This window comes from Rhincodon typus, chromosome 20 (assembly GCF_021869965.1).
Source record: "Rhincodon typus isolate 14 chromosome 20, sRhiTyp1.1, whole genome shotgun sequence".
Classification (NCBI taxonomy): Eukaryota; Metazoa; Chordata; class Chondrichthyes; order Orectolobiformes; family Rhincodontidae; genus Rhincodon; species Rhincodon typus.
This window is the reverse complement of record NC_063351.1, coordinates 48,810,034-48,828,452: the sequence shown is the minus strand read 5'-3', so window position 1 is coordinate 48,828,452 and position 18,419 is coordinate 48,810,034.

The window sequence follows — 18,419 nt, the reverse complement described above, 5'->3', positions numbered from 1 at the left end:
ATGCTGGAGAATCCGAGACAACAAGGTGCAGGGCTGGATGAACACAGCAGGCCAAGCAGCATCAGAGGAGCAGAGAGGCTGACGTTTCGGGCCTAGACCCTTCATCAGAAAAGGGGGAGGGGAAGGGGGTTCTGAAATAAATAGGGAGAGAGTGGGAGGCGGATAGAAGATGGATAGAGGAGAGGATAGGTGGAGAGGAAACAAACAGGTCGAGGAGGCGGGGATGGAGCCAGTAAAGGTGAGTGTAGGTGGGGAGTTAGGGAGGGGATAGGTCAGTCCAGGGAGGACGGACAGGTCAAGGGGGCGGGATGAGGCTAGTAGGTAGGAGATGGGGGTGCAGCTTGAGGTGGGAGGAGGGGATAGGTGGGAGGAAGAACAGGTTAGGGAGGCGGGGACGAGCTGGACTGGTTTTGGGATGCGGTAGGGGGAGGGGAGATTTTGAAGCTTGTGAAATCCACATTGATACCATTGGGCTGCAGGGTTCCCAAGCGGAATATGAGTTGCTGTTCCTGCAACCTTCGGGTGGCATCGTTGTGGCACTGCAGGAGGCCCAGGATGGACATGTCGTCTGAGGAATGGGAGGGGGAGTTGAAATGGTTCGCGACTGGGAGGTGCAGTTGTTTATTGCGAACCGAGCGAAGGTGTTCCGCAAATCGAGCCTTTCTGCTCCTATGATGCTGCTTGGCCTGCTGTGTTCATCTAGCTCTGCACCTTGTTGTCTCGGATTCTCCTGACTGTGTTTGATCTGCTTTGACTAAATTCCATTGTTTATTTTACATACCACATATTAACCCTGTTGGTTAATAAAGGCAAAATACTGCAGATGCTGGAAATCAGAAACATACACAGAGAATGCTGGAGAAAGTTTAAAAACTTTCACCGGCAGATTCAAGAACAGCTTCTTCCCCACTGTTATCAGACTTATGAACAGACCTCTCAAATATTAGAGTTGATCGTTCTCTGCATTTTCTCCGTAGCTGTAACACTATATTCTGCTTTCTGTTCTACTACCCTCATGTACTTATGTAAGGTATGATTTGCCCAGTTAGCACGCAAAACAATACTTTTCACTCTACCTCAGGACATGTGACAATAATAAATCAAATCAAAAAGAAACTCAGCAAGTCTGGCAGTGTGTGTGCAGATAAAGCAGAATTAACATTTCAGGTCTGGTAAGACTTTTCTTCAGGATTTCAGAACCTTATTGGTTACATGTTTCTATGAGATTGGACCAGTTGAAAATAATCCTCAATTCCATTTTCCTGCCTTTTCCCCAGATTCACTTATGATTCCCTTTTCATTCCCTTACTGATTCAAAATCTGTCTATCTTCTATGTACTCCCAACTTAAAAATGTGCCCCCTAGTCTTGAAATTCCCTGTCTTAGGGAAAAGATAACTACCATCAACTCTACCTATACCTCTCATTATTTTATAAACTTCTATCAGGTCACCTCTCAATCTCCTACACACCAGTGAAAAATGTCCCAGACTATCCAACCTTTCCTTATAAATCAAACCTTCTGTACCCGACAACATCCTGGCAAATCTCTTCTGAACCCTTTCCAGCTTAATAACATCCTTCCTATAACTGGGTGACCAGAACCGGACACAGTATTCCAGAACCAATGTCCTGTACAATCTCAACATAGCGTCCCAACTCCTATGCTCAAAAGTTTGAGCAATGAAGGCAAGATTGCCAAACACCTATTTAACCATCCTGTCTATAGGTGACGTAAATTTTAAAGAATTATCTGTCTGCACTCCTAGGTCCCTCTGATCTACAACACTATCCAAGGCCCTACTATTAATTGTATATAAGTCCATAGCTTGTTTATTGTACCAAAATGCAATACCTCACATTTATCCAGATTGAACCCTCTGTCTATCTTAACTTGGAATATACTTAACCTTGACAGCCCTCTTTGGTAAAAGAAAATCAACTGTTCCAAAAACTATGTAACTGACTTGATTGCACGTGGGCTCAAGTTATTCAATTCAAGTTCTGTTGAAAAATTACCACCTTGAAGTGGTAACTCTGTTCCATTTTTCATAGATGCTGCCTGACCTTCTGAAAGTTTCCAGCATCGGTTATTTCTCTTTGCTCTGATCCCAGGTATGGAAGGATTTCCTTATGAGGAAAGATTCAGTGGATTGGGCCTGTTCCCATTGGAATTTATAAGAATACAAGGTGTCCTTATTAGGACTTGACAGGGTAGATGTGGGAAGGTTGTTTCTCCTTGTGGGACAGTCTAGGGCCAGACAACATCTCAGAATAAGGTCGAACATTTAAGACAGAAAAGAGGAGGAAATTTCTCCTCTCTGAGGGGAATGAGTCTGTGAAATTCTTTACCACAGAGGGTTGTTGAGGCTGGGTCATTAAGTATAGTTTTTTTAATCATTAAGGGAATCAAGGGTTACGAGGAAAAGACAGAAAAGTGGTGTTGAGGATGATCAGATCAGCCACAATCTCACTGAGTGGCTGTTCCTATGTCAGAGATAGTAGTTCCTATGTCATATGGTTTTGTAGCTGCAAAGCGCTCAGAAACATCCTGAGGTCATGAAAGGAGCTACATAAATGCAACATTTTCTTTTCCTTTTCTCTCAATGAAGCTGTCCATTGCAACAAGTCTCAGGTTGTTTTACTGTTCATTGAGGTAGCTCCTTGGTTCACTGTCTACATTATAATCGTCATGCTGGTGTGACAAAAAAACGCTTTGTACGAATGCGCCACTCACACACCTGAAATCAACCTCACACACCTGTCTCAGGATTCCCAGGATTGCTGAATATTTCTCAGCTCTCTCAGGGATGTTTCCTTCTGAAACAATTTGAACTTAACGGAATTTCTCTGCACGTCCCCAAGTAACAGTTGCTGGCTTTTACTGGGAGAGGATTATTTGAGGAAAATATCCTGGGAAGTTTCATTGCAGTAAAACATTTCTTATTGGAATGAGTGAATTCAAATAAAATATAAACTTAGCAGAGACTTGAATATCACTGTGATTGGAAGCTGTTTAAGAAGGAATGGAAAGAGATGGAATAATGTGCATCATCACTATTGCTACAGTAAATATACAAATAGAATCTGAGCTCATATATGTATAAAATGGTCATTTTGTATTAACAGGACTGAACATCATTGTACAAATGATGGGCGAAGCTGACAGTCCAGGTTCAATGCTTTGAAAAGAAAACATGTATGAAAATCTGCGTGGGCAGCATGGCTGCTCAGTGGTTAGCACTGCTGCCTCACAGCACCAGGGACCCGGGTTCAATTCCCCCCTCAGGTGACTGTCTGTGTGGAGTTTGCACATTGTCCCCGTATCTGCGTGGGTTTCCTCCGGGTGCTCCGGTTTCCTCCCACAGTCCAAAGATGTGCAGGTTAGGGTGGATTGGCCATGCTAAATTGTCCCATAGTGTCCAAGGATGTGCAGGTTGAGTGGATTAGCCAGGGGAAATGCAGATTTAGGGTTGGGGGTTGGTCGGGTCGGGGGTCGGGGGTTGGGATGCTGCTTGGAGGCTTGCTGTGGACTCATTGAGCTGAATGGTCTACACACTGTAGGGATTCTATGAAAAACAGAAACAGAGATCAAATACCAAGAGACAGCCCAGTACCAAAAGAATAAGTCCTTAAAATTGAACTCTGTGACATGGAACAACAGGGAGTAGATGCAGCATTGGGATGGGAATAACTCCTCAATGCACCTGTTTTCTGACTGGGCTCACCCTTACGTTCAAGTACGTCAGTGAGTATCCCTTCAGCTACCTAAAACCTTGCTGAGTCTCTCTAGTGTTCTCTGTAATTACTTCAGATTTCCAGCATCCACACTGCACTTTGCCTTTGAGTGTTCAATTCATCTACATTTCTCCAGGAATGCCCACCTTGAAGAAGTTTTGCTCTTCTCTCCAACAGGATTTCCATTTTAAACTTTCAGCTTGTTCACCCTCCTTGCTTTCTATCTCCTTCCTCATGTTGGATACATTCTTATCACATCTCTCTTTTTTATCTTCTTCCACTATGAACAACCACTTTGTCTTTTGCCTCTACACCATCTGTGCTCTTGCTCCCTGTCTGCCTCTGCCTAAAGAATTTAAAAAAAAAACTATTTTCAAACACCTTTCGGTTCATATTGGACTTGAAACATTAGCTCTGTTTCTCTCTGCACAGGTGCTCCCAGACCTGCTGAATTTCTCCAAAATTCACTGTGTTTGTTTCAGATTTCCAGCATCCACAGTATTTTGCCTTTATTATAAACTGGCATTGACTTTAGTGAGAGGTCAGTGAAGGTGTTCACACATCTTGTTATAGGACCTGTTTGTAAATTGGATTGCTAATTTGCCAAAGGCAACAAGCTTTGAGCCTGCACTGCACCATGGCGTACTATACTACCTCTGCAGAGACGGCCCAGATTCAAGCCCCATCGACCCCAGAGTTGTGTCATGACAGGTTGTTTAAAAGTCATTTTTTGTGGGATAGGGGTCTTACTGCAATTGGCTATTACTGAAAGGAGGAGTAGAGTCATAAATCATAGTGTCATAGAGTTGTACAGCACAGAAACAGACCCTTTGATCCAACTCGTCCATCCCGACCAGATATCCTATATAAATCTAGTCCCATTTGCCTGCATTTGGCCCATATCCCTCTAAACCCTTTCTATCCATATACTCATCCAGATGCCTTTTAAATGTTGTAATTGTACCAGCCTCCACCACTTCCTCTGGCAGCTCATTCCATACACGCACCACCCTCTGTGTGAAAAAGTTGCCCCTCAGGTCGCTTTTAAATCTTTCTCCTCTCACCTTAAACCTATGCCCCTCTAGTTTAGGATTCCCCGTACCCCGTGGAAAAGACTTTGCCTATTCACCCTATCCATGCCCCTCATGATTTTATAAACTTTTATAAGGTCACCCCTCAGCCTCCGACGCTCCAGGGAAAACAACCCCAATCTATTCAGCTTCTCCCTATAGCTCAAATCCTCCAATCCTGGCAACATCTTTGTTGCCACGATGGCTCAGTGGTTAGCACTGCTACCTCAAAGCGCCAGGTACCTGAGTTCGATTCCACCCTTGGGTGACAGTGTGGAGTTTGCAAATTCTCCCCGTGTCTGCGTGGGTTTCCTCTGGGTGCTCCTGTTTCCTCCCACAATCCAAAGATGTGCAAGTTAGGTGGATTGGCCATGGTAAATTGCCCATAGTGTCCAGGGATGTTTGGGTTAGATGTGGGGAATGGGTCTGTGTGGGATGCTCTTTGGAGGGGCATTGTGGACTTCTTGGGCCAAATGGCCTGTTTCCACACTGTAGGGATTCTATGATCAAATCCTTTCTGAACCCATTCAAGTTTCACAACATCCTTCCAATAGCAGTGAGGCCAGAATTGAATGCAGTATTCCAAAAGTGGCCTAACCAATATCCTGTACAGCTGCAACATGACCCCCCAACTCCTGTACTCAATGCATTGACCAACAAAGGCAAAATTGCACCTTCTGCCTTTATAGCCCTCACAAGTCTGGGCAATGCTAAATAAACTTATAAGTAAAATTGAGTTTTGATGATGCGTCATTGGACTTGAAACATTAACTCTGCTTTCTTCCCAATGCTGTCGGCAGGCCTGTTCAGTTACTCCAGCGATTCCTGGCTTTTTTTTTCTCAGATCTCCAGAGTCCACATTTCCTCGTTTTCTCTGAATAAACCTATGTCATTGACATTCAGGAAAAAGCTTCGCAATCGTGTTTTGATTATATCATTCAGAGCTTACTGTCATGTTGCTTTGATCCAAGATCTTAGTTTAACACTCGGTTAATTCCCTCAATTTTTTCAAAGGCTCAAACTTTGTATTTTAGTGAAAAAGGACTGGTCCTTTTCTTCACAGTTCAATGATATCAAATAATATCTGATATAATATAATCCAAAAAAAACATAAAATCTCATCTCACATTAGTCTTGCTGTGCTGTTTTTTGAATTTTTTCCATCACCACTATCTTTCACTGAGTATTAACATCACTTCTGCGCATTTGCATTCTCTGTGAGATTTGGATGCTTAAGTTTTCAATTAGCCTTGGCAACATCGCAATGCTATCAGTGACTGGTCAAGTACCACTCCCAATTAATACGCCTCATCTCATCTTTCATTTCTCAGAATTAAACACTACATTGAGCTCTTTGTAAGTCTTACTAGGAAGCGTGTCCCTGTTACAAAATCATGTGGTGTACCACAAAACCGGTCATCACCTGGAGCCATATATTCTGCTTCAAATACTTCCACTCGAGAACCTGCATAAATAACAGAGTTCCCAGGAAGCACTTCACTGTAGATTATGAGGATAATTATTGTGTAGCATTAACAATTTTTTTCAAGCTTTACCATACAGATGGTGGCGCTGGCATGGTAGGTAGTATTCAGGCTCCTGAACCCATCAGCTCCAGGCCAGCTGCTTTCTTTTTGTCTCTCTCCTTTTCATCATTTTTTCCTTTTCATTTTCTTTTCTTCATCATCTTGATGTCCTGGGGAGGCCTGAGTAGTCTCTACAGTATATCATGGCTCATAGCTCCAATGCATGGAATCAGCAATGGTGGAGTGGGGTCTCCTGTTTCTGATAGGCCCGGAGAGGGGAGTCCTGGCCGTGATAGGCCCGGAGAAGGGAGTCCTGGCCGTGATAGGCCCGGAGAAGGGAGTCCTGGCCGTGATAGGCCCGGAGCGGGGAGTCCTGGCTGTGATAGGCCCGGAGCGGGGAGTCCTGGATGCGATAGACCTAGAGAGGGGAGTCCTGGCTGTGATAGGCCCAGAGAGGGGAGTCCTGGCCGCAATACGCCCGGAGCGGGGAGTCCTGGCTGCGATAGACCTGGAGAGGGGAGTCCTGGCTGTGATAGGCCCCGAACGAGTTGCCTTGCACAAGTCCGGGAGCCATCTTTGGGACTCCAGCTGACAAACATGAACTGTCTTTAAATATTTTCTTTCTATTCTTTTTGTTCCTCAAAATGCTACTGAATTGTGCCGACAGAATTCCTTTCACTGTATCTCCCCAGATACATGTGACAATAAATCATTCATTCCTTCATTCAAACCTAGATTTAACTTGCTAGAAAGAACGAACAGCTGCATCCACTAGTCGAATAATACGAATGGCTTTGAGTTGCATGTCGAAGTCTGTCACTGCTGGGAACATTTTACATTTCCACCTACGGCCCCACGGGGGGTTTGTTGCAGAATAAAGCTCCCATGAGACTTCCCAAGATTATACTTTAATCTGCCCTCTGGTCAATCTGGCACTGAGTGCAGGAGATTGGCAACAGGCCATTCAGCCCATCAAGCTTCTATATTATATATTATGGTTAGGTTCAGGAAAGAGATTGATTAAAAAGAATTGCTAGATCAGTTGTTAAATTGAAATCTGAGATGGATAAATGTGAATTATATTGTAAATGGCAGAACCCTTAGGAACACTAACATACAGATAGATCTGGGTGTGCAGGTCCACAGTTCCCTGAAAGTGGCAACACAGGTGGCCAAAATGATTAAGAAGGCATATGGCATGCTTGCTTTCATCGCCCAGCCCATCGAGTATGAGAGTTATCAAACCAAGTTGCAGCTATATAAAACCCTTGTTAGGCCGCATTTGGAATATAGTGTGCAGTTTTGGTCATCACGTTACCAGAAGATCATGGAAGCATTGGAGAGAGTAAAGAGAAGGTTAACCAGGATGTTGCCCAATCTCGAGGGCATTGGCTATGAGGAAAGGTTAAAAAGACTAGGATTGTTTTCACTGTAAAGACAGCAGCTGAGAGGAGACCTGATACAGGTCTACAAAATTATGAGAGGCATATAGATAAGGTGGATAGTCAGAGGCTTTTTCCCAGGGTTGAAGTTTCAATTATAAGGGGGCACAGGTTCAAGGTGAGAGGGCAAAAGTTTAAGGGAGATGTGCGAGGAAAGTTTTTCATGCAGAGAGTGGTAGGAGCCTGGAATGCACTGCCAAAGGAGGTGCTGGAAGCAGGTACTTTGGCGACATTTAGGAGGCATCTGGATGGTTACATGAACAGGGAGGGAATAGAGGGATACGGATCGAATAAGGGCATGAGGTTTGTTTTTCAGTTTAGTCAGGACATGATGATTGGGACAGGCTTGGAGGGCCGAAGGGCCTGTTCCTGTGCAATACGTCTCTTTTGTTCTTTGTCCTTTTTGCATTGTTGCAGAAGGTGTTTTTGTTTCTAAATATGACCAACATCTGAAGTGGACATCCAACAAGTGGCATAGAGGAGGTAAACATATTACAGCAACAGTGACATTCTGGGTGGGAGACCTCAGGTTGACCTCGGGGGTCTTCATCAGCTGATTCTAACTTTGATCTGGAACAGAAGACACTGTCAAGTTATGGAGTCACTTTAGAGCCAATGATGGAATGAAATGATGCCTGTTCTACTGACAAGTTCCACACTGCAATGTCTCAAGTTTGTCACGTTTCAGAATGCTGTTTTTTCATTGTCCAAAAGGTTTGGCAATGTGTTGCATTTGTGTTGTCAAACAAAATCAATTTGCATGGATGTTAAAAGAATATTACATAGGTATTGAAAATGTGTCTTGAAGCAAGATCAGCCAGTTTGTGGGATTTTGCAAAGTATTTCAAACTGAGACAATTGGCTTGTTCCAGAATCTAACCAAAGATTAAAACCTGAAGGAATTGCAGATCTGTAAATTAGGAACAAAAACAAAGTTGCTGGAAAAGCTCAGCAGGTCTGGCAGCATCTGTGAAGGAAAAATCAGAGTTAACGTTTCGGGTCCAGTCACCCTTCCGGTGACTGGACCCGAAATGTTAACTCTGATTTTTCCTTCACAGATGCTGCCAGACCTGCTGAGCTTTTCCAGCAACTTTGTTTTTCTAACCAAAGATTCACTGACCCAATTATTGGAAAAATAACAGGGATATTTTTTTCCATTATATCGGTACTCCAAGAGGATCGAAGGGTTATTAAATTTTATTGATAGGCCTGCAGGTAAATTATGGAATGGAAGAATATCCTAACCCTTATCTGGGGACACAAAAGGATCTAAATTGGATAGCCACTAAAAACTTGCCTTTATTTTTCCAGCACATTCTCTCCCACATTCTGCATTAGTTCTTGAAAAAAGAGTCCTGTCTTTTTTTTTCTCTTTGAGCCAGTTATAATCCTGAGACATTATAATTGGTCTGAGACTTCTTTCCTGTAAAGGAATCTCTGTTGTTAACCTTCTGCACAGGAGTAGGTCCTGGCAGTGAAGCCCATTGTTTAATGGTGTAGACTTGTGGTTTAATTATGTTGATTCCCAGTCCATTGTATTGGCCATTAACAACACCATCGTTTTAACCAACATCCCAGCTCCCCCATTTGACTGAGAGTTGGAATGACCTTCCCCACCTGGATGGCCATTCCTAAAAATTGTTGAACGTTGATAACACTTTGGATGGGGCACTCACTAATTGCCCTTGACTTTCTGGGATCTACTGTGATCTCCTGTTGCTGTGTTATGTGACCCCAAAACATGATTTGCATCTTGAAGAATTGTAAGGCCTTTACTTTGCAATGGCTCTAAAGGCTTCTCAGATTAGATGGTCACTGTCTTTTTCAGTTAGACTGTGTGTCAGAGCAGTGACCCATTCATGTGACAGACAATCGTTGCGTGGTCTTCAAGAATTTGCTGAAAGATTCCTCATGCTGACCAAATTCCAAAAGGTAGGCGATTGAAACAGAATTGTCCAAATGTGTGATGAAAATGCTTAACAGTTTTGACCCATAAACAAAGGGAACTTGCCAAAATCTGCTGATCCTGTCTAATTTAGTGAATAATCTGGTGCCAGCTACTTTCACCAAACTGCCATTCACAAACTAAATTCAGTGAATTATTCTTTGAAACCATTTGCTCAGATATGTATGACTAAGTAAAATCTCAGCTCCCTGTTGGGTTTGGTACCTGTGACCAATTCTGGAAACCACTTTGTTGGTTCTGTCCATGAGTCTAACACACTATTCCGTGTCATGCTGTCTAGATGTGACTTCAATTTGGTGAGGTACTCCTCGAGGAATTTATGGGCTTGGCTTCCTTTTGCAGAATGGTGTGATACTCTTGTTTGAGCCTTTGAAAAGTTGCAGATATTATTGATAAAACTCCTTGCTATTTTCCTTTGGTAGTACTGAGTCCGTTTTCACTACGGAACCCAACTGAATGCATGCATTTTTGAGTAACAGCAATCTGTCTCGGTTCCTCAAGAGATAGAGTGTACTGGCCGCGCACTTGAAGATCTGTGCTTCCTGGGCCTTGCAGTTTGATACTTGCTGGATGAATGTCTAATCCATGATTTTAACCATGTCAAGTTGTCAGCCAATATTTATATTGTATAGGAGCTCATTTAAATTCTTTATTGTAAGTTAATATTCCTGAACCGCAGCTGGCTCTTTGACTCCACCTAAAACCATTGGTTTATTTTGCTGGTCTTCAGGCTTGGATCTTCTCATATGTAAGTGCTTTTCCTGTTTGAGGAATCCTTTCTTGTCTTAGATCATACCTTTTACTTCCTATTGCTGTCTTGAAGTTGTTTCCCGCTCTTTTGCCATTTAGTGTATTTTTGAACGGGCAACAATGCCATCTCAGGGACTACCCAACTGACCAATTGGAGGAAGCCTCGAATGTGCCGCATACTGAATCTCTTGGTCTGGTGTGAGCTCGTCTTTTACCTGAAGAAGGTCATTCACTCTTCACCTCAGATGCCTACAACAACGTGGTTCTTACAGTTTTTTTTTACAGCTCCATATCCACAACACCTTGTGTAGTTTGGTTAAAAATAATTTAAACAACTCTCTTTGCCTCTGGGACCTTTGCTTAAATCCTGCCCATTCTATCACGAGTGTCCACTTTGGAGTAAAATATGTGTTGAATGCCTTGATTATGGATCAGGAGTTGACTTCCTTCCACACCCTGCTTCACGAGGACATTATTGATGGTCTAGCTGCATACAGACATGTAGTGGCCTGACACCTTTGTTCTTTTGCATCTGATCCTGATGCTGCACTGGATTTCTGGAACAGTCACTTCCAGAGCTCCCATTACTGACATTGCTGTAGCGCCTTCAGCACTCTCAAGCTGCTGTGGTTTTGACTAAAGCAGACATTCTTCGGATTTCCATACCGTATTTGCCATTACACTCCAGGAGGGATGCTGGGCTTGGAAAATCTCTTTATTTTGCTTATTACACCATGGGAATAAACAGTCTTGGTTTAGTGTGCGATCTCTGTGCCAATGAAGTGCTCTCTCAACAGGCTTAGATAATGTGCTCAAATCCTGGCATTGTATCAGAAAATAATCTTCTCATTTCTCCTGTCAGTTCTCACATGTGCAACAGAAATATTGCAACACTCAAGAGAATTAAATTAGCCATGGGGAAGATTTAGCTGTGAATTATTGACTGAGAGGTTGAAAAAGGTTTGAATTTATGACAGAACTTGAATAATACCTGAAATAAAAACACAATGACCTACAAATGTCGGGAATCTGATATAAAAACAGAAATTGCTGGAGAAGATCAGCAGATCTGGCAGCATCTGTTGGAGTTCTGAAGAAGGGTCATTGGACTGGAAACAATAACAATTTTTGATATTCCACAACACAATCTCAGTCTCTCAGGCTCAAAACTGGAGAATGGCTTTGAATTTTCACAAAATTAGAGAGACGCAGTTCCATACAAACATACAGACTTCCAGAATTGTTTTTATGATATAAAATAAGACACAGGACATTCTAGCAGCAGCATAGGAAAGGCTTCACAGAACAATGGACATGATGATGGCCAGTGGCAGGACTGTAGAGATGGGATGGCTGGAGATAGGCAGGCATATGATGATATTCCAACGACAGCTGACAACTCTGGGTCCATTAGCAGGAGGTAGCCAGGTCTTTCTCTGACACAGATACTGAACAACCTGTAGCTTTTACTTTGGATTTATAGCAACCACACATTCTTTCATACACTTACCCACATATCTACTTATTAAATTCGCTGGATTGAATATGCTGTTTCAAAATCGGTAAACATCAGAACGTGAAAATGGACAGTCAGATCTTATGAAGGACAGAGTTGTGAAATGTTAAAGTCAATGGAAGGTGAGGATGGCAGCAGCAGAGGTTGTGATTAACAATAATAAAGGACTCTCCTGTAGCTGGCTGAACCATGAGACGAGCAGGCTCTCTGAATCCATTAGCACATCTCACCACCTGCCCAGAAGCAGTAAGGCAACAATGAGAATATGTGCTCAGTATAAAGCAAGTGAATAACTTGAAATGAAAATGTCAAGTGTTTAAGTTACAGTTCAGCTGCTGTTATTGGTAATCATCTATTTTAATGTCATACAACTCTTATTTTTCACACATGATGCTTTCAGGACAACTTACATCGTGGCAACTCAAATTGATTGCTGTTTGAGGTTTGGTTTCCTCAAGTGGCCATTTCTATTGATAAGCGATAAAATATTCAACAATTGCAGGGTAGTGCAAAATAATGGGCATATGAATATTGTACCACTATCATAAGTACAGAATAGGCACAGAAACGTGTTTAGTGTTGCTCTGTCCTACAGCGGTTTGGACCAGAATCTGATCCTGTGTCTGGAGAGATGGGTGATCAGTGCAGGCAACATCCGATGAGATTATGCAGTGGATTTATGAGAGGGCCTTGGGTACCCAGCAGAATTGTGCGGTGGGGTGGGTATTGGTGCCAGGGAATGGACCAGTATGGTACATTGTGGAGAGTTAGCTTCTTCCCATTCTTCAAATGGTGTTGGTCCATTGGACTCAGGTGAGATGGCAGAATGTTGGCAGAGGTGAATCTGGTGGATTAGATACATGGAATTGGGATCCCCATGTTGGCTGTCCCAAAAACATTGATCCACATGTTTACAGTGGGTGTGGGTAGGCCAAGTTATAACAGAAACATCAACATCTTGCACTTAAATAGAGACTTTACATTAGAAAACATCCAAAGGTATTTCACAAGAATGTCACCAATGACAATTTGATGCCAAACTCTAGAAGGAGTTATGAGGACACTTGGCAAAAAGCTTGTTTTAAAAATGTAAGTGTTAAGGACCATCTGGTAGTATGGCAGAGATTTAAAGAGGGAATTCTAGAACTTAGGTCAATGGAACTGAAGGTAGAGATGCCAATATCACACAGTTAAAATCAAGCACGTGCAAGATCTTGGGATTGTAGCCAGCAGAAAAAACTTGAAAGCTGGGGCATGGAAGAAGTTACAGTGATAGGGGTGGAGATAAGGCCATGGAAAGATTGAAAAGCAAGGATGAGAATATTATGATTGAACCTTTGCTGGATTGAGAACCAATGGATGTTAGTGAATGGGACTTGTTTTATGTTAAGCAGCAGAGTTTTACATATGTAAGAACAAAATGAATTAGGAACGTAAATCGGCCGTTCAGCCCTTTGAACCTCTCCACCAATCAATAAGACTATAGTTGATTTGTGTTTCATGTTCCATGTTCCTAATTACACCCAGTAACCTTTAATTCCAATATGTCAATTCTATCTACTTTCACCTTAAATGTATTAAATGACACCTCCCCCACCCCCACTGCTTTCTGAGGCAGAATTCCAAAGTTGCACAACCCTCTCAGAGAAAAGGTTGTTCCTCATTTCTGTCCTATAAGAGGGAGCCCGAATTTTAAAAGTGTCATCTAGTTTTGGACTCGTTTGAAATTGATTTGGGATACTTCAATCATGTCATCCCTCACTCTTCTAAACTCGGGTGAAACAAGCTCAGTCTGTCCAAATTTTCTTCACAAGGCTATTTAGCCTCTCTAGGCTTGTCAAGTCAACTTGCTCCACACGACCTCTCATGCATTTGCATCCTTCTACAAATAAGGAGCTCAAAATACTAGGGATGGGTTCCATCTTTGAGTACATTCACAAGTCAATTTGTACGCAAGTAGTACAATACAGGACAATATAAAGCAGCCATTTGCAAGTACAGAAAATGTTTGCATGTCACGTCTTTAAAATTACACACCTGTATGAAATCACATTATTAATTACAAGTGTTCATAAATCAGACGTTCATAAATTGGAAAACTCCTGCATTCAAGATTTAGTCTCACCAGTGCCCTGTATGTTGTTCTACTTATACAGTCAATTCCTCTTGTAGTGCAGGTAGCAGTCCATTAACCTTTGTAATTATTTAGTGTACCTGCATATCAATATTTTGTGATTCATGTGCAAGAACACCTAGCTCCTTCTACACCTCAGTACTGCAGTTATTAGATAGTGATTGGATGAAGGGAGCCGGCCAAGAAAGTATTGAAACTATCAGTTCTGCAAGCAACCTAACAATGGGCAAGGGCTTTAGCCCCTGGGCAGAACTGACCAGTGTTACAAAGATGGAGCAGATGTGTAGTTGGGGACTTATCTTGGGATCAAACTTAACGACAAGACAGAACACAGTCCGGCTCAGCTTTAGGCAGTTGTTGCAGTAACAGTGGAACTGCCGATCAGGGAAAAGAGCTTGAGGCAAGGACCAAAGACAGTGCTTTTGGTCCATATGACCATAGATAAAGGGGCAGAAGTAGGCCATTCAGTCCATCGAGTCTGCTCCACCATTCAATGAGATCGTGGCTGATCTGATAATCTTCAGCTCCACTTTCCTGCCTTATTCACTATAACCTTTGACTGTCTCACTGATTAAAAATCTGCTTATCTCAGCCTTGAATATACCTAATGACCCAGCCTCTGCAGCCCTCTGTGGTAAAGAATTCTACAGAATCACTACCCTCTGAGCGAAGAAATACTTCTTCATCTCTTTTTTAAATGGGAAACTCCTCATTCTGAGGTGACACCATCTGGTCTGACACTCTCCCACAAGGGGAAAGAACCTTTCCCTCTCTACCCTGTCAAATCCCCCAAGAATCTTAATTGTTTCAATAAGGCCATGTCTCATTATTCTAAATTCCAAACGAGTACAGGTCCAAACTGCACAACCTCTCCTCACTACACAGATCCTCTCTTTACTGGGATAACAGTGAATCTTCCCCTAGGTAAGGGGCCCAAAACTGTTCCTGCATTCATGATATTTGACTGGAAGCAAAGTTTGCTTTTCAAGTGCTGCTTTATTATTTCTGAAAAGCAGTGTGACAAATCTGAGACAGTAGATAAGTGAAGAGAAGGGGTGGTGAGATAGAGCTGAGAGTTGTCAACGTACAGACAGTGCCTGGGTTGTAAACGCGTTCCATTCTGGAGTCCATTTACAATTCAATTTGTACACAGTGCAGGACAATGGAAAGGAACTGTTTGTAATTACAGGAAATATTCATATCTCAGGTCGTCAAAGCTAGAGCACCTTGCGGGATCACATTTGTAAGGTTGAGTGTTTGTAAGTCAGACATTCATAAGCCAGGGACACCCTTCACATGTGGAACTTGATATATATTTGGATAATATCAGCACTTGGATGAGAAAGGACAGGGGCTAAGCACAGATCCTTTGGGGGAACTGCAGATGCAATGGTGTGGGAGTGAGAGAAGGAAACTTTGCAGGTCAGTGATGAAAAAGGAAGCTGGCAGTGTGTGAACAGCACAATTCATTAGTATCAAGCAGAATGAAGGAAGTTTAAATCCCTCATATAATCTTTGCATGTCAGTAAGTTGACTGATGATTCTAACATATGTTCAAGTAATGTATTACATTAGGAAATGTTCTTGAGAAAATAACATATTTATAGAGCACCTGATTTTGTCCCTCAGGAATGTCTCAAAGTACCTTGTATACAATCAATTATTTTAAAGCGCAGAAATTATTGATATGTTAGCAAAAATGAGTGCCACTTTACATCATTATGTCATAAGATAAATGGTCCGTAAGCTTTTTTTTTATTGTGTTGATCAGGACATTTCCCATTTCCGTAAACTCACAGAATTGGCCATTCGGTCCATCATGGATATACTAGCTCTCTAAAATAGTTAACTGGCTGGGCCTATTTTTCCTGGAGCATCAGAGGCTGAGGAGTGGCCTTATACAGGTTTATAAAATCATGACAGGCATGGATAGGGTGAATAGCCAAGGTCTTTTCCCTGGGGTGGGTGAGTCTAAAACTAGACGGCATAGGATTAAGGTGAAAGGGGAAAGATTTTTAGGGCCCTAAGGGGCAATTTTTTCACACAGATGGTGAGGGCAATCCCAGGATCTGCAGAAGGCTCTCATCTAACTGAGGTCTAGTCGGCCATTTCTGATCATTACCTTGGAGAAGTCAAAGCATTCGGTGATACAAGCTGACAGAGCCCCAGTTTAATGTAACCTCATGGTTCAGGTAACTGATGGAAACCAGTTGAACCTCACTCACATTGTTTCTAACTTCAGCTGTAGCCTCTGCAATAGGTCAATACCTCATAATACTTTTAAAATATCCACTTTTTTATATTGATGCTATGTCATTTTTGTCTCAATTAATTCTTCAGAGGCTGGCATCCCATCGCCCTTTATTCACAAATGCATAGCCTTTGACAATAACACTACATCTCAATAAGTCAGGCATTCAGGTGCTGAATATCCCTAACATTCATCCATTTATGTGAGACAGGACTCCCTGATTGGACCAAATTATTAGCCCCAGTCAGGGAACTCATATTCTACGATGTCCACCTGGCTGACCTCATTACAATCACTGCACTGTCATATGTGAGTTTTGCTTGTTTCTCATTGAATCTATTTCATACCTTTGTCAATGTCTAATAGCATCTTGCTCGTCAGTATGATTCAATTATTCCCAAGGATTCTTTGGGATTCATTGTGCCAGCTTCATACAGCACAATTATTTATATTATTATACTTCAATTCTCACAATTTAAAATTCTTTAACAGCTCCCTTGTTCTGATCAGATTTGTAAATTAATCCGTTAGTAATCAGATTACGCTGTGAGACAGAAATCCAATGTCTTCTCATTTCCGCCTACATCGTTTTCCAATTTTTTTTTCCTCTCCTGTTGTGAAGATGCTAACTCCTTTTTGGGGATGACCTATCACACAGAAATTGTTACTCCTCTTCTTAGATCGGAGACAGTGTGGGAGGAATTTGACACAGACCAGCCCTAATTACTTGCTCTCATGCTCACATTTCTATCCTGGGCATGCTGCAGTGAAGCTCAACTCAAGATGGAGCAACAACACCCCTTTTCCATTTGGGCACTTTACAGTCTTCAGGACTCAACATTGAACTCATGAAGACCATCTCCTATTTCAATTACACCCCTTCCCCTCACCATTATCTTGTTTATATGGGTATGCTCTCTTAGCAGAGCTGAACTTTTTTCGCTATTAAAATCAACTATTGGTATCACTAACACCAATTCTGCATGTAATATCCTTCCTTTTCTACCATTAGCATGTCACCTTATCTTTTCACAGTTCCTAATAGAATGCACTGCCAGCAGTGGTAGTAGAGTCAGATACATTAGGGACATTTAAGCGACTCTTGGATAGGCACATGGATGATAGTAAAACATAGGGTATGCAGATTAGTTTGATCGTAGAGTAGGATAATAGGTCAGCACAACATCGTGGGCTGAAGGGCCTGTACTGTGCTGTACAGAGGACATTTACCTGGATGTTGCCTGGACTGGAGGGCAGGTCTTGTGAGGAAAGGTTGAGGGAACACCCTCTCTAAAGCTTCCTCATCTTTTCTATTATGAGGCGACCAGAACTGAACACAATATTCCAAGTGTGGTCTAACCAGGGTTTTATAGAGCTGCAGCATAACCTCGCGGCTCTTAAACTCAATTCCCCTGCCAATGAAAGCCAACACACCATAAGCCTTCACAACCCTATCAACTTAGGTGGCAACTTTGAGGGATCTATGGACGTGGACCCCAAGATCCCTCTGTTTCACTTCACTGCCAAGAATCCTGCCATTAATCCTGTATTCTGCATTCAAATTCGAATTTGCATAATGAATCACTTCACACTTTTCTGGGTTGAATTCCATCTGCCACTTCTTTGCCCAGCTCTGCATCCTGTCAATGTCCCGTTGCAACCAACAACAGCCCTCCACGCTATCCACAACTCCACCAACCTTCGTGTCATCGGCAAACTTACTAACCCACCCTTCCACTTCCTCATCCAAGTCATTTATAAAGATCACAAAGAGCTGAGGTCCCAGAACAGATCCCTGCGGATCACCACTGGTCATCTTGAATAATGAAGTGTTAAATAGGTCATAATGTCATTGTCGTGATTGGAATGATGTCAACCAGGTGAATCTCACAGAATATGAGTTCCCTGATTGGGGGAACCCTGGCTGACAGATGTAAACAGGATTGTCAGAAGTTCTGAGATAACAAGATGTAGAGCTGAATGATCACAGTAGGCCAAGCAGCATCAGAGGAGCAGGAAGGCTGACG